The sequence below is a fragment of the Accipiter gentilis genome, chromosome 26 (genome assembly GCF_929443795.1).
Source record: "Accipiter gentilis chromosome 26, bAccGen1.1, whole genome shotgun sequence".
Lineage (NCBI taxonomy): Eukaryota > Metazoa > Chordata > Aves > Accipitriformes > Accipitridae > Astur > Astur gentilis.
This window is the reverse complement of record NC_064905.1, coordinates 16,658,515-16,675,276: the sequence shown is the minus strand read 5'-3', so window position 1 is coordinate 16,675,276 and position 16,762 is coordinate 16,658,515. Positions and strand designations below refer to the sequence as shown.

The 16,762-nt window shown below is 56.3% G+C and overlaps 1 protein-coding gene across 2 annotated transcripts in view; it reads right to left on the bottom strand.

Moving 5' to 3' along the window:
• Window positions 1-16,762, bottom strand: part of FLT4 (fms related receptor tyrosine kinase 4) — a 60,670-nt gene that overhangs the window by 43,557 nt on the left and 351 nt on the right. The gene's annotated exons all lie outside the window — the stretch shown is intronic.

The following is a 16,762-nucleotide window of genomic DNA, read 5'->3' as shown; positions in this document are numbered from 1 at the left end:
GCCAGCACGGAGGAAGGCTTGTTTTGCAGAGAGGTGAGATATCGCACGAGGCTGAGAAATGAATGGCAGGCTCCAGCCAACATGGGGATGAAACACCAGGTGTTTTCTCTCCAGCCTCACAGCGGGCAGGGTGAGCCCCAAACCACGGCAGGAATTCACACCAAAATGGAGCAGGTTCTGCCCAGCAGCCTCTGCCCGGGAGCTGCAAGGGCAGGGTGACAGCCACCCATGCCCACGGTGAGGCTGGGATAAAAACAGAGAGGTGGCATGCTAAAAGGCTCTGTGGGCAAGATGGAAACAGACTGAGGTGTAAGCAGTGAAGAAATTAAAAATCATAATGATAGAAAACTGGAAATCTCCCCAAAACTATGTATTCGCACAACAGCAAAGGAAGCAGGACCCTTCTTTTATGGAGTTTGTGAAAGCTGTTCCTTTTTCTGCCACCCAGGGTTGACCACCACTTCAGACCTGTTCCAGAAGGGGTTAAACACAGGAGCTGTGCTCCTCTGTGCAGGATCAGCCCCTCTGTGCCCTGTGTTGTGCTATGGCAGCATCACTGTCCCAGCCACGCAACTGACCCCCACGCACCCAGAGTTCATCCCAGGCCTGGGGCAACATCCTTCCCCTTCTCACACTGGGCAATGCCAATGGTGAGACAACACTCCTCCGGTCCAGAGATTTTCATCCCTGGACCTCAAAGCCCTGAAATGTCACCAAATCAAAGTGGATCTGTGTCCTCACCATTTTGTGAGGATATTCCCAAAGCATCAGATGTTCCTTTGCTCCAACTGAGGCAGGCTGTCTTCTTTCAGAGGACACAAGGGACTCAGTCAATACTTACAAACACAGAGGTGATCATCATTATTGGGTGTCTGATCCCTCCCATCCAACACCAAAAGCATAACGAGACATTAACTTTGCCCCAAGACACCAGTGGGTAAGTTGGTGTATGGTGGCAAGAGCTCCCCGAGCAGGGACCAATACGAGGGCTGAGGAAGGGTCCACGGGAGCTGGTGGAAATGCTTTTTTCTTGGCCCCAGCCTCAGAGATGCCCCAAGAACCATGGGTCTGCAGCAATGCCAGGTGAGGAGGAAGGATGTGTGTCCAAATGGACAGGGCATTTGGGGAATGCAAAAATCAGGGCTCTCTTCCAGCTCAGCACCTGTGGCCAGGGGAGACCCCAGCCAAAGCATCCCCCTGCCTGCCAGCCAAGTGGGGAGCAGGATGGGGTGGGCAGAGATGCGAGCAGAGAGCATCATGCGATGGCAGCATGGCTTCAACACAAGCAGAATTCACAGCCAGACCAGCAGCACCGCGAAGCTGGGCGTTCTGCTCTGCTCCCCCAGCCCCTGGCACTCCGCAGCACCACAGCCGTGCATCCAGCGCCCGCGGGTCCGGCCAAACAGCCTGTGGCCTCCGTCCAAAAGGCCGCTCTGGCCTCAACGCATGAACCCCAACGGCTCTCTTTAGCCTCTCATTGCTCATAAACTTTAATTAACTGGTTCTTTTCTGGCAAGGCACAAAAATCTCATATCCACCTGCAATGATGGGGAATGAGGCAAAGAAAGTCACGAGCTCTCTGGGCTCCTTCAGCTTTTGGACTTCCAAGCTGGCACTCGTCGGGGGACAGAAACAGAGGAGCTCAAGAGCAGGAGCCACTTTCAAGAGAGCTGGGCTGCCCCGAAAGAGCAAAGTTACCCTTGTGCCCTCACCCTTGGAGCCTCCAGGCGGGGGTTTAAATAATGGTATTTCACAAGCCAGCTGCCCGGAGGCAGCAGAGCAGGGCTACACCCAGCGATGCCTCCACCTGCTTTTGGGACTGCAGTCTGCAGGGGCACAGCCACCCTAGGGACCTGCCGCCACGTCCTCCCAAAGAGGGGTCAAGGAGCGCCTGTCTGGGAGCGTTTATCTGTCTGCCTTTCCCCCTCCCGCAGGAAGCACTATCTCACCATCGCCCTGCCTCGCTCCAGCCCGGTTTCCTGCTCCATCCTGCCAGGTTTACCCTGCTTTTTCCTCCTCCCCTCCCCCTGCCCCACTGCTGTCAGCCCATGTTTGCATTTCTGTCTCCTGCCGTCTTTCCTCTCCCTAGCCCCCCCCGTCCCGCGCTCGCTCCCTACTCCATCCTCCCCGAGAGGCTACGTCCTGAGCCAAAGTTAGCCTCTGTCAGGTAGCCACATGTCCGGCCTGGGGCAGCGGGTCAGCCGGGGCCACCCTGCAGACCTCCTCCAGGATCTCTGCTGTCAGCAGCCTCCCCAAGCCCCAGGGGAGCCGGCTGTTTGCTGCTCTCGCTCGGGCGAGGGATGCTCCCGTACATCAGAGAGCTCGTTTCCCCTCGGCGGGCCGCCGGCCCACCCTTTCTGCTGCTGGCCAGGGGCTGGCCAGACGCCGCTTTGTTTGGTCCCCCCGTTCCCTGAATCGCTCTGGGTTTGTTGGCTGCCTGCTCCTGCCCGGAGAATCCTTTTCCTGCCTTTGAGACAGAGGATGCTCGAGCCATCTGTGCATTTTATTTCCTTGTAGAAACTAACAAGCCAAGGATTGCTTCCTCTCCCTGACATTTCGGAGGGCAGCTCCGGCTCAGCGGGATGCGCAGGGAGGGGAAGGGGAGCCCAGCGCCTTCAGACAGGAACAGGACCTATTCTGTCCACAGGATTCGCTCCCCAAGGGGCAGAAATCCTCAGACCTGCCAAAATGCCTACGGCAGCTCCCACTGCCACCGCCGCGGTTCTGCAGGAGTCCAAGGTGAGCTGTCCTGCTTAGCAAACATAGCCACCCCTCTTCCAGTGGCCCCTATTAACTGCATGGCTAAACCCTTGCAAAACTCAATTAAAATTATCCTCCCACATCTTAAGGACTGTCAGGTTGCTTCTTTTCCTGTTTTAATTTACTTCTTTCAAAATCTTGCCCTGCTCACATTCGCTGCCCCTGCAGGATGTGATTAACATGGCACAGAAAGAGCAGAGGGATCGGATGGCTTTAGGGGACCAGTAACAAAAATTAGCACTGTTCATTACATCCCTAACCTGAAGGGACGCAATGGATGGTCCACAGCTCGTGTGAAATGAATGTTGGTCCAAATCTGGTACCTGGTAGACAGGCATTGCCAGCACAAAGAGATGGCCAGGATGGGCCAGGGACATCCCCCCATGGGCCCTGGGGGGTCTGAGATCTCTGGGGAAGTGGCTTGGGAAAAGCTTGTACTGCTGCTAACTCCAGGTAACCTCTTTGGGACTGCTCAGGAGTTGCCTGACTATTGCAGGAGCCAGAGGTTAATTCCACCCCATGTCTATCCAGGTGTAACACCGGAGGTTTTACTGGGCTGAAGTACCTCTGGCAGCAGTGGGTACAAACCCATGGGACGCTAAAGAGACACCTTTGGCCGCTAAGAAGAAAGGATAGCCTATACAGTGACAAAGGGTAAACAACTACAGGAAATTATTATCCGCTGCTTCTCATGCTGTACCTGATGAACTTACGAGGCAGACAACAAAGTACCTTTTCATGCAACTCAGGTAAACTGTGGATTTGCCACTGTTGTATACCCAGAGAGAGATTCCCAAAGAGAGGAATAAGCTCCTGGAGGACAAGTCACCGCCAGCTCTTACACACAGTAATCCAGGTGAGACATCCAGGTCTAGGAGTCTCTAAACTGCCCATTGCCAAAACAAAGCAGGGGCATCAGGGCAGGATCCCCCTGCCCATGCCAGGGCATCGTCCCCTTTCCTGGAGCCCCAGCTGTCCATGCTGAGGCTGGTGACAGCCCGGGCAGAGCCAGGACCAGCTCCAGTGCCTGGGCAGGGACTTCCACCTGCAGCACTGGGGCTTTGCTGCATGGACACAGAGGAAGGGAAAAGCCTGAGAAGCAGCAGAGAGGAGACCCTCGGTTTGGCCGTCATTAACTACAGCTCCCTCATGAGCTGTTCCCAGAGGCTCAGGTGAAGCTCCCATTGATGCAAACTGCAGATGTTCCGTTGGGGGAAGACGGAGTTCAAGCTAAGCGAGGTCTTGGCATCCGAGTCTCGCTGGGAGATGAGGAGGCAGAGGCAGCTGACCGGGAAGTCAGACAGAGCCTGAGGGTCGGCACTGAGCACGGAGAGAAAAGGGCAGCAGCATTTGGAAAGAAAAAAAGCAAGTCCCAGGTTTGCTTTTTCCTTGATGTGTGTGGGCTTAATTGCTGGCCTTTGAAGTTTAGCTCTTCCCAAGACTGTTGGCTTATGGACAGGCTGGGCAGGACACCGAAGAAATCCCTGTACCCCACTCAGGGCAGGTTTCCCCCACATAAGCAAAGCCTGCGGACCCTGCCTGCCTCCCACCCAGGCTGCTGCAGCCAGGCTGACGGTGCTGGGCTTTTTCAGGGGTCTGCAAGCCACGCAGCTGGACTGGGAGGCACTGTGCCAAGCGGAAAAGACCTGCTCCTCTGTCTTCGTGTTCCTGGAGTTTGCATCCAGATGTTTGCTACTTAGCTGTGAACTGAAATCAACTCAGAGCCCTCAAACCAAACAGCTGCCCTGGAGCTGGCAGTGCCTGTCCTTCTCTGCAGAGCAACCCATCCTCAAGTTGATCTCCAGCTGCTGAGTGCGAGAGAAGCTGATGAACAGGGTAAGTGGCATAAAACAGTTTTGCAATTAGATGATTATCTTGGCCTTGGAAAACCTGGATTCAATTCCCCATCTGCTCCAGGCTCTCTGCAAGCCTGTCATGCAGCTTCTTTGTACCTCCATCCCTGCCTGAGCCACAGAGCGTAGGGCAGCAGGAACTGAGCTGCTTTGGCTTGGGAAAAAAGATACTCAAGCAAGAAAGGAGGAAACCTTATTCCTTCTAACGATAGATAACAGGGAACAAAGAAAATGGATTTATCCCGGAGCCAACGCGACATGAAAAAGCCACATTAGATGTGGATGGGTCCAGAAAGTAGGAAGCATAAGAAAAACGCAAGAGGAATTTAAACTTCCTGATTACCAAAGCAGGATTTTCAAGCATCAAGTATAATCTAAAAATAATAATAATAAAAAAGCAAAGGGAAGAGTGGTCACGGGCATGAGAAAGAGCTGTTGCCTGGGGAGCGGGAGAGCACAAACCCTCCTCCACGGCGCAGCTTCTCGCATGCACACCTGCACGTGCGCACACGCGCATCTGCACGACCCCTTCTGCCGCCCCTGGCGGGGTGGGCATGAGGGGAGGCAGGAAGATCACAGGCATATGCTCTTCAAAGGAGAATTAGTCATCAGAGGTAGCGGCAGAGGAAGGAAGCGTCAGGTACGAGGTCAGACGTGCACAGGCGGAGAAGGCTGCTGGAAGAGCTCTGAGCGCTCACTGCAGACCTAAGAGCCCTCCTGGCATCCACACGGGCAAGACAGGAGGTGCAACTCCCTGGGGTAAATACACCTACAGCAACATAGGAGATAAGACATTTCAACCCTCCTGAAAAACACCGCACAGCTCGGCTTTCGGCCATCCTTGAAAGTAGCCGGAGCTGGCCAAGCCTGGAGCCTTCCCTGATGTGGTTAATAAAAATCTTGCTCTGCTCTCTGCAGGATCCCCAAGAGGGCTGGGCTCCAGAGAGCACAGCAAAGCTCTCCCCACACACAGGGCTTTGCTGGATTGCTCCTCATCCCCAGGTCAGTGATCCCAGCTGCTCCCTGCTGGGCAAAGAGACTTGAAGATGGAGAGACTCGGGGCACTGGGGGGAAAGCCGGCCCCACAGGGCTGTCCAGGGCATTGATGGCAAGTTACAAACACACGCACTCTCGGTTTCTCTTGGCACAGAGCTGTGACCGCAAGCCAGGACCCGCTGTAGCAGAAGATGATAATCATCATCTCCGAGAGCCAAAGTGTATCAGGGCATTCGCGTCACTTGAGATTAGCTGGCTGTTTAACATCTGCACAGATTCCTCTCTCCACCTTCACATAACACCCCTCACGCAGCTATGAAACTCATCTAATTCCCTGCCAAGAAAGGCTGAGTTGGAAATGTCACACTTTGTATATCATAGCACAATTCCTACAATGAAACACCTAGCCTAAATGGCAGCATCGGACTCTGGTGCCATTTGAAAGCCAGTAAGCTAAACCACCTTATGCTGCTTTTTAAAAATAGCTTACAAGAGGGTTACCAAGTTTCATAAACACCCAGTTACTCTCTTGTTAATACTCCGAGGTTGACTGTTGTTTTCCCATTCCAAGGTGCTTCCCTTGCCACGCAGCTCAGCGGGGAGAGCACGCAAGCGGACGCAATGGGAAGGAAGCGTTTACACGTGCTAATGACTTCCACCAAAGGAGCACAAGTACTAACAGGGAAATAGTGCTAAAGAGACAACACACCGCTTCCCTGGCTGTCCCTATCTGGTCACTGCAAGGTACGTGGTCCTCAGAGCCATGGGGTGAAGCTGGGGATGGCCTTCCCAGCCCCATGGGAACATCAAGGTGTGAGCAAAGGGAAGACACGTTGGTTTGGACCACAAAGGCAGGAGAAGCCATTTGGCAGCAGGGCCGTTTTGGCACCACGCTGGACCAAGGGACCGAGGACAGACACAGGCCCTTTCCCATTCCCAGCAATGTGGGTCTGGGGGCCAGAGTCCCTCCAGGTGCTGTTCATGCCGTTTCACCATGCGCATCTCTCTTCACGCCAGCACAGGTTTCCTAAGTTCACGTGGGGCCCTGTTTATTTTTCTTTCTTTTTTTTTTTTTTTTTTTTTTTAACATCTACTATTGTATTAAGAAGTGTTTTTCTTTTGGCAAAGGTTACTGTGGGGCCAACACCGTGCAGAGTCTCCTGCCTTCCATCACCACTATAACCTCTGAGCAGGAGCCCAGCCTGGCCAATGTCACTTATCTTCAATGAAGGCAGGGTTGTATTTCCACCACCATATAAAAAAAAAAAAAAAAAAAAAAAAAAAAGAAAAGATCCCAGCACTCCCCCTCTCCCCTAGTACATTCTTTGAAATGCCACCCAGGCCTTGTTATTGCTGGGAGGCTGGAGAGCCAGGGATTAACTGCCTCAGGCTGCATTAGGCTTTATTTGTCTAAGCAGCCAAGGGTGAGGAGCGGCCATAAATATTGTGAAATGCCGAGTGCTGTGGAGGGGCAGCATTGGGCAACGCAGGCACCATGGCAGCGGGCATCGTATCTTGGGCTGGGTGCAATTCTGGTGTGACCAACGTCATTGGAAACGTTCCTGCCTCCCTACAACACAGGAGGTTTGGGGGACATCAAAACCCATCCTCGTGTTCAAATTGGCGACACCAAGCTACCATCCATGCCTTCTGGTCGCCTCCGTTAGTCCTTGTAGCACACGAGCAAGCAAATGCAGTGGATCTACCTGACCAAGTGGGAAAATCCCACCGCAACACTGTCACCCAAGGGGACACATACTGGGTCTGAGCCTGTCTGCCCAGTACGGGGTACGCTGTGGCCCCCCTGCACTTGCTCACTGGGATGTCACAGCACAGAGAGGAGATGAAGACCAGGGTATGCCCTGATCCCATCCCAGCACTGGTGGTACTGCCAGAGCCGGCACTTACAGACAGCAGCCCAGGACCTGCCGAGTCTGATAGTTCGGCAACAGCCAACAAACCAAATGAGGCCCAGACACATGCTACGTTAGCTAATTGCTTTACAAAAGGCATCACAGGGTAACCCCATTTGCAGGCAAGGTGGTTGCTTCCCCCGTGTGTCAGCCCAGCACAAGGGCCGCACACTGCCTGCCCAGCGGCGCGGGGATTTTCTTGGGGTGAACGCGTGCATCTCCCACGGGAGCATCCCGCGCTGCAGCCAGCCGCCATGCTTTCGGGGCATGCCGTTAAACTTCTGCCCTTTGCTTCCCGAGGGCCAAGCACTGCAGTGTGGTGAAAGGATGATGGCCACTTAGACCAAATTACACCTCACTGGGGACTCTGCTCAGGCTAGGACAACCCACCACGTGCGTGATGGATTTCTGTGGGCGCTGGATGCCATCACCTCTGCTGTATGCAATTTTGCTTACTGCCATTACTCTGAGCTGGCAGTTTCCAAATCTGAGTATAAACCACAACTTGTGCCCAACCTTCTTGCCTTAGTAAATATCAAGATTTACTGTCATCCTTTGAAACTATTGGCTTGACCCTCACTTTTTTCAGTATTTATTTTTGTAGGTCACTATATCTAACATCGATCTGAGCAGAGACCAGCATTTCAGAAATGGGGAAAACAAGTCACAGACGGAGAGCCAAACCCGGAGCCAAACCTCGCTGTCAGGCACACACACGTGTGTCTGTGCAGACACGTACACATTTCCCCCAGCCAATGCAGGACCTTCCACATGCGGGGAAACCGATAGAGGGTTTTCCGGGCTCTGATACGCAGCCCTTCACTTTTTGTACCTTTTTTGGGGGTAGGAACACATGAAACCAGTAAACCTTTTACAGAGTTCCCTGCCACATGAACAGCCCACGTGCCTCTAACTCAGAAAGCTGACGGAGGACCCCAAAACCCTCCGTGAGACTCCTGGGTCTTGTGAATGTGCAGACAGACCTTCACAAACCTGTGGAGCCACTACCCAACTTGGGGCACCCGGCTGGGCCCTGTGGGCGTTGCTGAGCCCCGTTAAACCCTGCCAGTGGCCAAAATGGTGAACCCGCTGCAGGATGGGTGCTTTGCATCCCCAGAGAGGAAGCGGGCAGTGACCCAGGCGGGAGGTCTGGCTGCCGTGGGCACTGCTGCCTGGCTAGCACCGGCCGCTCAGGAAAGCCATCATGAGCTTGCAAATTCTTTATAAGCTTCCCATGTGACACAATTACCCAGAGGCCAGATCCTGAAGCCCTTTCTTCTCTCTTGACTCAGACCAGTCTCCACTGAAGTCATTGAGGCATCGGCCTAATTTATACAACTGAAGGACTTCAGGATTTGGCCCAGTAATAAAAACTTCCTTCCTTTGTCTACTGCTCACTCCACATGATCCCACTACCTCCCAGCCTCCTCCTGGCCACGTCTCCCGAGGCTGGGGCCATCAGTTGTTTTGGTTGATGCTGCTCTTTCGTTTTACCCTCCGCCAGACCGTGCCCGTCCCCTCATGCAGCTGCAAGCTGCTGAGGTGGAGGGAGCCGGGGCGGCTGGCGAGGAAGAGGGTGGATCGCAGGGTGAAATGCGACCCGGCAGAGGGGCAGTGCCGGTCCTGGGGACATGCATGTGTGCGGACACCACGCAGGCTGGGAGCAGCCTCAGCCATCACCTCCCCAAAGGCAACACTTCCAACACTACTTTGAGGATGGGATGGAGTGCCTCCAAAAGAGCCTTTCTTCCCCCGAGACTGTAAAGCAAGTGCCTTGGGCTATACACTAAACTTTTACGTGACCGGGACTGGGTGAGGTGACTCCTGCCCAGGAAGGTATAGCAGGAAGTTAACTCATCTCGCTGCAATGGCAACTATGCATCACGCTAGGAAGTGACACCATAAGAAACACATAATTTTAAACAAATAACTCGCAATATGAATTTTGCTGCTTTTTCTGCCACAGAATAGCCAGGAGGATGCAAAGCCCTGTTATCCCCCATGGGTACCTCAGCCCCACCATGGCCATCCAAAACAGGCACTGGGGTTTGGGGCAGGAGGCAGGAGCTCCTGCTTCCTTCCCATGTCTACCAGCCTTGCAGACACCTGTGGCCCTGATAGAGCAATATATGAACACAAATGGACTGCTACAGAATTCTCTTTGCACCAACCTCCCTGCCTGTGCCGCTTGATGACAGAAAGCGAACACAAAAGGAATTTGAACTTAGCTGAAGCAAGAAGCATTTGGTCCTGAGGTATCAGCATAGTCTGATGACCTAAACCTCAATCCTGCAGCTCACGGATGCTCAGGGAGGTGACCTGGTCATACAGCGGATTGCTCGGAGAACACCAAAACAACTCCCACGAGTTCCTGCTGAGGTCTTCAGTCTTGCAGGGAGATTTTTAATATTGCTCAGCTAAAACTGAAACGGTCAGACAGGCACCTTGGAGCACGCAGCTCTAACCACCCGAGGGAACACAAAACCCTCTGAGCAGCAGGGGGCCAGTAATCTCAGGGCTGAGAGGTTGTAGTGGGGCCTTTGCACAGGTCTGTGTGAGCCCCGTGCCACCCAGCCCAGCAGAGCCGGCTCACCGTGCCCCGCGTCCCAACGCAGAGCACAGCGACACCAGTCTGCGCATTGCACAGACTCGGAGACCAAAGTCCAGTCCGGCAGCAAGGGCTGCCTTGCTTAGGGCTTGCTCTTTAAAAAAAAATATAGTCTCGTTGTACATTCTGCCCTTTTTAAATACATTAATTGCCATGGAAACAATGCTCTTATTAGTATGGGAGCAGCCTGGTGGCCTCCACAGATGCAAGATAAAAATCAATGGATCCATTGAAATACAGGCTGTATTTCAGGACCTTTTGTGGTTTTGGGGCTGGTCACCGTGGGCACGTATGAGAGAATGGCTCAGAAACTAGCAAGATGCCATCTTCTATGGAGAGGAAGCTGGGAACACTAAAACATGCGGTAACATCTCCTTTGCAGCGTTTATCTGCTTGGTCAGAGCACCCTTGTATGGGAGCTGGTCCCAGTACTGAAGTGTGTGCTCAACTTCTGGCATTGCTCATCACTCCCAGCTCCTGCTGAAGCATCCCAGCCCTGGCTGCCCTTCACATCCTCATGGCCAGCGAGTGGAAAGCCTCACCTGGTCTCAGACCTCGGCAGGGTGGCTTTGCTCCATGCCTCCCCTCTCCCCACCCGTGGCCCTATCCACCAGGCTCACACGCCTCACCAAAAAGCAGAAAAAAAATGCCGATATAATATATATACACATTCTTGGCCTTGAGAGTCTTTTAAATAGCACTGAGGGGTTCTGTACACAAACCAGCACGAAGGGAAGGGCTGCGAGCACCCTTCCCTCCCTACCCGCAGCCGCCCCCGAAAAGCCGGTGCAAAGGGCAGCCCCGGCTGCCCAGCTCTCCCCTCCCGGCGAGGAGGAGCGCTGCCCCGTTCCCTGCCGTGCCGCCCATCATAAAGGGGTCCCTGAGCTGTTATCAGGCAGTGACAGTTTCCGCCATCAGATTCCTCCTGTCCGTCAGGAAAGCTAAATAAGGAACGTCGTTCAGGCGGCTGCAGGAAGAGGGGAAATGCAGGGACATCCGGCCCAGCTGCCAATTTTTCCTTTCCCATGAACCACCACTGACCTCCGCCAAGGGAGAACCTGGACACCCAGCCTGGCATTGGCACCGCTCGTCTTCGCTTAACCCTTCCCCAGGGGGATGCCCTGGCCCCCGGAGCCTGCCCAGGTGGGTGGCCTCAACGTGCCGCATGGCGTGGCCACGGTGGGATGGCGCACGGGTGCTGCGTCACCGGCGACAGCACCGCGGACCAAGGTGGGTGGACTCGGCACGCCGGCTGGCATTCGCCCAGCCAGCTGGAGCCACGGCCAGGAGAAGGCTTAACCCCTCCATGCCCTCAATGCGGGTGGGTGGCTACACCTTGCATGGCAGCAACAGGTCCCGAAAGCATCACTGAGTTACTCTGATCACTTCCCTCTTTGCATGCACTGAGATCGGGAACAGGGCCAAGCTTATTCTCTCGCTTATCCCTCTGCAACCCAACTGGGGTTTTCCAGGCTCTGCTGAGAGCTGTAACCAGCTCTGGACTGGCTTCTGCAGACAGGTAAAATCTCATCTCCTCTTTCTCTCTGCTCACTCCGGGGCTTTGCCCATCCGTAATGGGGACCAAGACAGTCTGCAATCCGCTCAGCCCTTCCTCGTGGTCCTTCCTGGGGACAGTCCTGGGGTCCTTGCTGCCTTTCACTGCACAGAAGTGGAGCAGGGGAGCAGCAGCCACCTCATTATTATGTGCTCGGCGAAGGGGAAACCATAGCACTTGCTCAGCGTATCTCTTGCCGTTCCCCACCACTCCATTCTCTGTGTTTCCCCAATTTGGAGTCTTTTTCTGACCCCCCAAACCAACCTTCCCTCATTAGCACATGACATCTGTCCCACGGCACCTCCAGGTTTGGCCTGCAAAGCCTGCGCTGGAGATCCTCGCCCTGGAAGGAGGGGGCAGAAACACAGCAAGAAAAACAATTCACACGTGGGAGAAGTTGTAAGGTGAAATACAAGTCACTGGCTGAAACCTGTTTCTGCTACCTCAGCAGGGAAACGACTCCAGGAGAGACTCCCCACTTAATATCCTCAGCTTATAAAACTTAGTGGGAGTTTTGCCACCGGCCCAGGTTTTCACCCTCCTTCTGCTGAACTTGCACCTAGAGATGGAGTGATTTGCCTGTAGCTGCTCAAAGAAACGAGCGGTCACGCTAGGCTCAAGGGCTTGTGCCTCCTTGCCGACTTGACCACAGGCCATCTCCGCTTCCACTATTTTGCGTTAACAATGAGGCACCGCAGATGGGCAATAATACTGTGTGCCGAAAACATCAGAACTATTTTGACCAGAGAGAAAAAGCCCCCCTGGGACCCAGCTAACCCTCTCTTTTAACAACGTGAAACAAGAAACAAAGGTCTGGGATAGCCAGAGGCAATAAAACCCCTGGAATTAATTTAACCAGTCACTAGATGCCAGTGCAGCTGCAGCAGTATTTCTTTTCCTAATGAAGGACAAAAGATAATTCCAGCCCTGGCCCAGGGCAAGGCTCAGCTCCGGTCTCCCCAGCAGACGCTGGCACACGCCAGGTGGTCGTGGTCCCCCACCATGGCACCCGGCTGGCGTGGGACCCTCTGGGGGGCTGTGTGCCCAGCTCCCTGCTGCCCCTCGCCCAGGTGGAGATTTGCAGGAGCTGCCTGTGCAGGAGTAGCTGGGGCAGGTCAAGGTGAAACAGCACTGGGCACCTCTGGCTCACAGTCCAGGGTGGGAAAAGGGGGCTTTCAGCTTTACCTAACCACCTGTGGCTTTTTTCCTTGCAAACCCACATGTTTTTCCATGCACAACTGCCCACGGACCCAGGCAAACGTCTAACACCCACAAGGCCCCGTGGTGACGAGCTCCATTGCTGCGTGGTGGAGTGTGACAAGCCACCGCCCCCCCCCACGCTCCGCATCCTCCCAGCACAAGAACCCACCGGGAACTGCCTTCTCCCGGTGAGACGCGATTTTGCAGCCCTCTGTTGCGATGTCCCAGCCCATCTTTCCCAGTGGAAGAATCCTGTGACATTGAGTCATTCTTCACACCTCCATGACCGCTGCTCCTCTGCTCCAGCTCCCCACCCTCCATAAGCAGCACAGCCCGCAGGGTCTGGCCATCGCAGGGCTTTCTGCTTCTCCCCACACCTGCAGGACCCCCCAGGATCTCCATCACCCCAGGCTTATTGCAGCTTTTGCCCACCACTGGGTTTAAATACACAGCCCCCCCAAACCGGGGGTGGGGAAACCCCCCACCTTGACCCCGTTGCTTGGAGCTGTTTCAGTCCAGCAGGCTGAATGCAAAGACACCACGTTCATTTGGAAATGCCTCTGCTGCACCGGCTCAAGTGGTTGGGGAGAAGGTGGGTGGGATGGATGCTATCTCCAGGGCTCACGTTGCTCCCCAAAGCTGCTGAGAGCCGGGCAGACCTGGGGACCCATCAAGAGCCCCCCCTTGCTCAGCAGCCACTCTGCAAAGCGACCTCCCGAGCGCTGTGGATGCTTTGTACGGCATTGGAGAAACTGCTGCCTGGCCACTGCCTCCTTCTGCAGCCGTTCCCGTGGGATCCCGCTCTCCCTTTCCCTCCCCAGGAACTGCCCTGGGACTCTGGGAACAGCCTGTTCCCTCCTGGCTGGCCAGGAGCACCTGCTCTTCCCACGCCTGCCCTGGAAAACACCACACCAACGTGGGGCCAAGAGACACCCAGGGGACAGTGATCCTGCGTGGAGCAAGCCCACGGGAGAGAGGCAGTGGAGTGGGGTGGGACACACCGGAGGAAGCCCCCTCTCGCCCCGCTTGCACCGGTTGGGGACATTGTGCTGCCGGGGGAGCGTCCCCCTGACCAGACGTCAAATTGAGCTCAGCAACAAACACCCTGTTTGTGCAGGCAGCGAGCCGCGGGCTTGCGTGCCCAAGCCAAATCCCAGGCAGTAGTTGCCGCCCATTAATCCGAAATTGTCCCTAAGCGGACAGCGGGGCGCAAGGGCCATGGTTGCCCCCTCCCCAGCAGCCCCTGAGCTGTATCTCTCCCATCACCTACCTCCTCTTCGGAGGCCCTGGCTCTGCTTCATCGCTAACAAGTGACTGGGTTAAGCCAGAGCAGGGTTTGTTCTGTACTCGCAAGCTTTTGCCTGAAAGGGTGTTGCTGAAATGGCCCGTGTTTATTACTCGCAATAAAGCAACTGCCTCAAATCCCAGCTGCGAAGGCGAATGTTGCTGCTGGCACGGTCAGCGTGGGGCTGTCCGAGCACCCGGCCGGGGAGGTCTGCGCGATCTTAGAGGAGGGCAGGCAGCGGCAGCCAACGTAATCGGCTCAGGTCCTACACAAGCACAGGGCCCTTCCCTCACGCAAAGAGCCTATTGCTTTTGAAAGCGGCAAGCTCGAGTCCCCAACGGGATTATTTGGCGGTGGGGTGGCCAGCGCTGCTCTGCGCTCAGAGCGGGGCCGCTCAGGGAGCGCACGCTCTCCTCGTTATCCACAAAGGGTTTCCCCGAGCTGCCCTGGGATGCTGGGGCTGAACCTCTGCCTGCCCCCCCCCCCCCCCCCCCCCGTCTCACTGCCTGCAAAGGGCAGCTGCCCAACTCCTCTCCATCCTGGGAGCACTGAGGAGCTGGGACACGGGGAGAGCCTGTGTGCTCTTACACACAGCATCCCCTCCTAGCGCTGGCCCATTTAACCCGGTACCGGCGCACAGGAACAAGCAGGACGCAGAGCCAGAACAGACCTTTCATGATCCCGAGTATTTCACCCTTCCCAGGTAGAACAGTCTCACCCCCCCATCCTTGCTTCCATGGGGATCAAATATTTGCACCCGGTTGGGATTATGGTTAATGAGGAATTTGTGGGTCTTTTCAGCACCGACAAATTGGTCTCAGGTAGCACAGAAGAAGAGGAAGCAAATCCCCAGGGCACGATCTCCCAGTTGAGCTCCACATCGCCCTTCGTCGCTGCACTAATCAGGCAGCACTGGAGAGCTTCAAAAGCTCTGCACAGCCCTGCGCTGACGAGGCCCACACATCGCGCAGCCGCGCTGGCCAGAGCCTCCCAGGCACCGCTCCCCACACCTCCGGGAGATGAAAGAACCTGAGAACAGCTACACGATGCTTTACAAATTGCTAACAAGAGAGCTTTGAACAGCTGCAGCTCCCGTCGCGATGCCACCGGCAGCAGGTCCCTTTCTACCCTGCCTCCTGGAGCTCCCCCTCAGCTCTGGCAGCCCGGTGGGTCCTTCGGCCCCGTGGCACCAGAGCCACCAGCAGCATTTTGGGCAGAGCAGGTTGATAGTGCCACTGCCGGCGATGCCGTCCATACCGCACCTCTGCGGCCAGACCCGCAGTCCTCCCATGAGCTCGCTTCAACGACGGCAGCGAACACCACCAGTGACAGTGAGTCACTGAGCTGAGGCTACAGAAAATTCTATTTATGCTCCCCAAATTCATCTCCCCATGTTGCAAGCTTCCAGCATTACTAACTTTCTGTCGGTCTTGCTCTGATCTGGGCTGTAAACTGCTTTACCTGTGCAAGCAGCAGCTTCCCTGGGGGAAGCCGGTGGGGCTGGTGCCCCGTCCCCACCGCCCTGGCAGCACCCACCCAGCTCTGCTCTGCCCCACGGTCTCTGCTCTCTGGAAGGGCGTTGCAGCCCCATCTCTACCACGATCCCACGGCCACCTGAAACAAGCTGTGGCCAGGGGGTTCCACTCACTGCCCAAGAGCCTTTTGCCCCAGAAGCGCTACGGGACGGAAAAGCATTTCACCAGGATCTGCCCTGGGGGACTTCCCAGGCGGACCAGAGCTGCCAGCAACCGGCTGGAAGAGGCAGGCTGGACGGCATCGCGTGGACCACCGCCTCCTCACGCCTTCCTCCCCAACGCGCTGCCCGGCACTTACAAATTAACGACTCTGTGCATGAAAAAATAAATAAACAGAGCAGGGAGCCGGCCTCCAGTTTGCTCTCCTGGCCGGGCGCTTCCCCGCGCAGAGAAATCCCTCCCGCAGGAGTCCGGTGCGGTTTCTCCCTGCTTGCAGCGAGCCCACCCGCGGCACAGGCACAGCGTGGGCTCACCCACAGCCTCACCCCCGCGGCCCCCGAATCCCGCAGGGACGACAGCAGGGACCTGCCGTCCCGTCCTCTCGCTGCGGGGACGCTGTCACAGCCGTCGGGGACACCCGGGGCGGGCTGTGGAGGGACTAGGGGGACCCCGGGGTGGGCTGCGGCCATCCCAGTCGGGACTGGGGGACCTCAGGGTGGGCTGCATCGGGACTGGGGGATCCCGGGGTGGGCTGCGTCGGGACTCGGGGGATCCCGGGCGGGCTGCGTCCGTCCCGGTTGGGACTGGGGGGACCCCGGGGCGGGCTGCGTCGGGACTGGGGGGATCCCGGGGTGGGCTGCGTCCGTCCCCGTCGGGACTGGGGGGATCCCGGGGCGGGCTGCCCCGGGACTGGGGGATCCCGGGCGGGCTGCGTCCGTCCCGGTTGGGACTGGGGGGATCCGGGGCGGGCTGCGTCGGGACTGGGGGGATCCCGGGGCGGGCTGCGTCCGTCCCCGTCGGGACTGGGGGGACCCCGGGGCGGGCTGCGTCGGGACTGGGGGGATCCCGGGGCGGGCTGCGTCCGTCCCCGTCGGGACTGGGGGGGACCCCTGAGTGG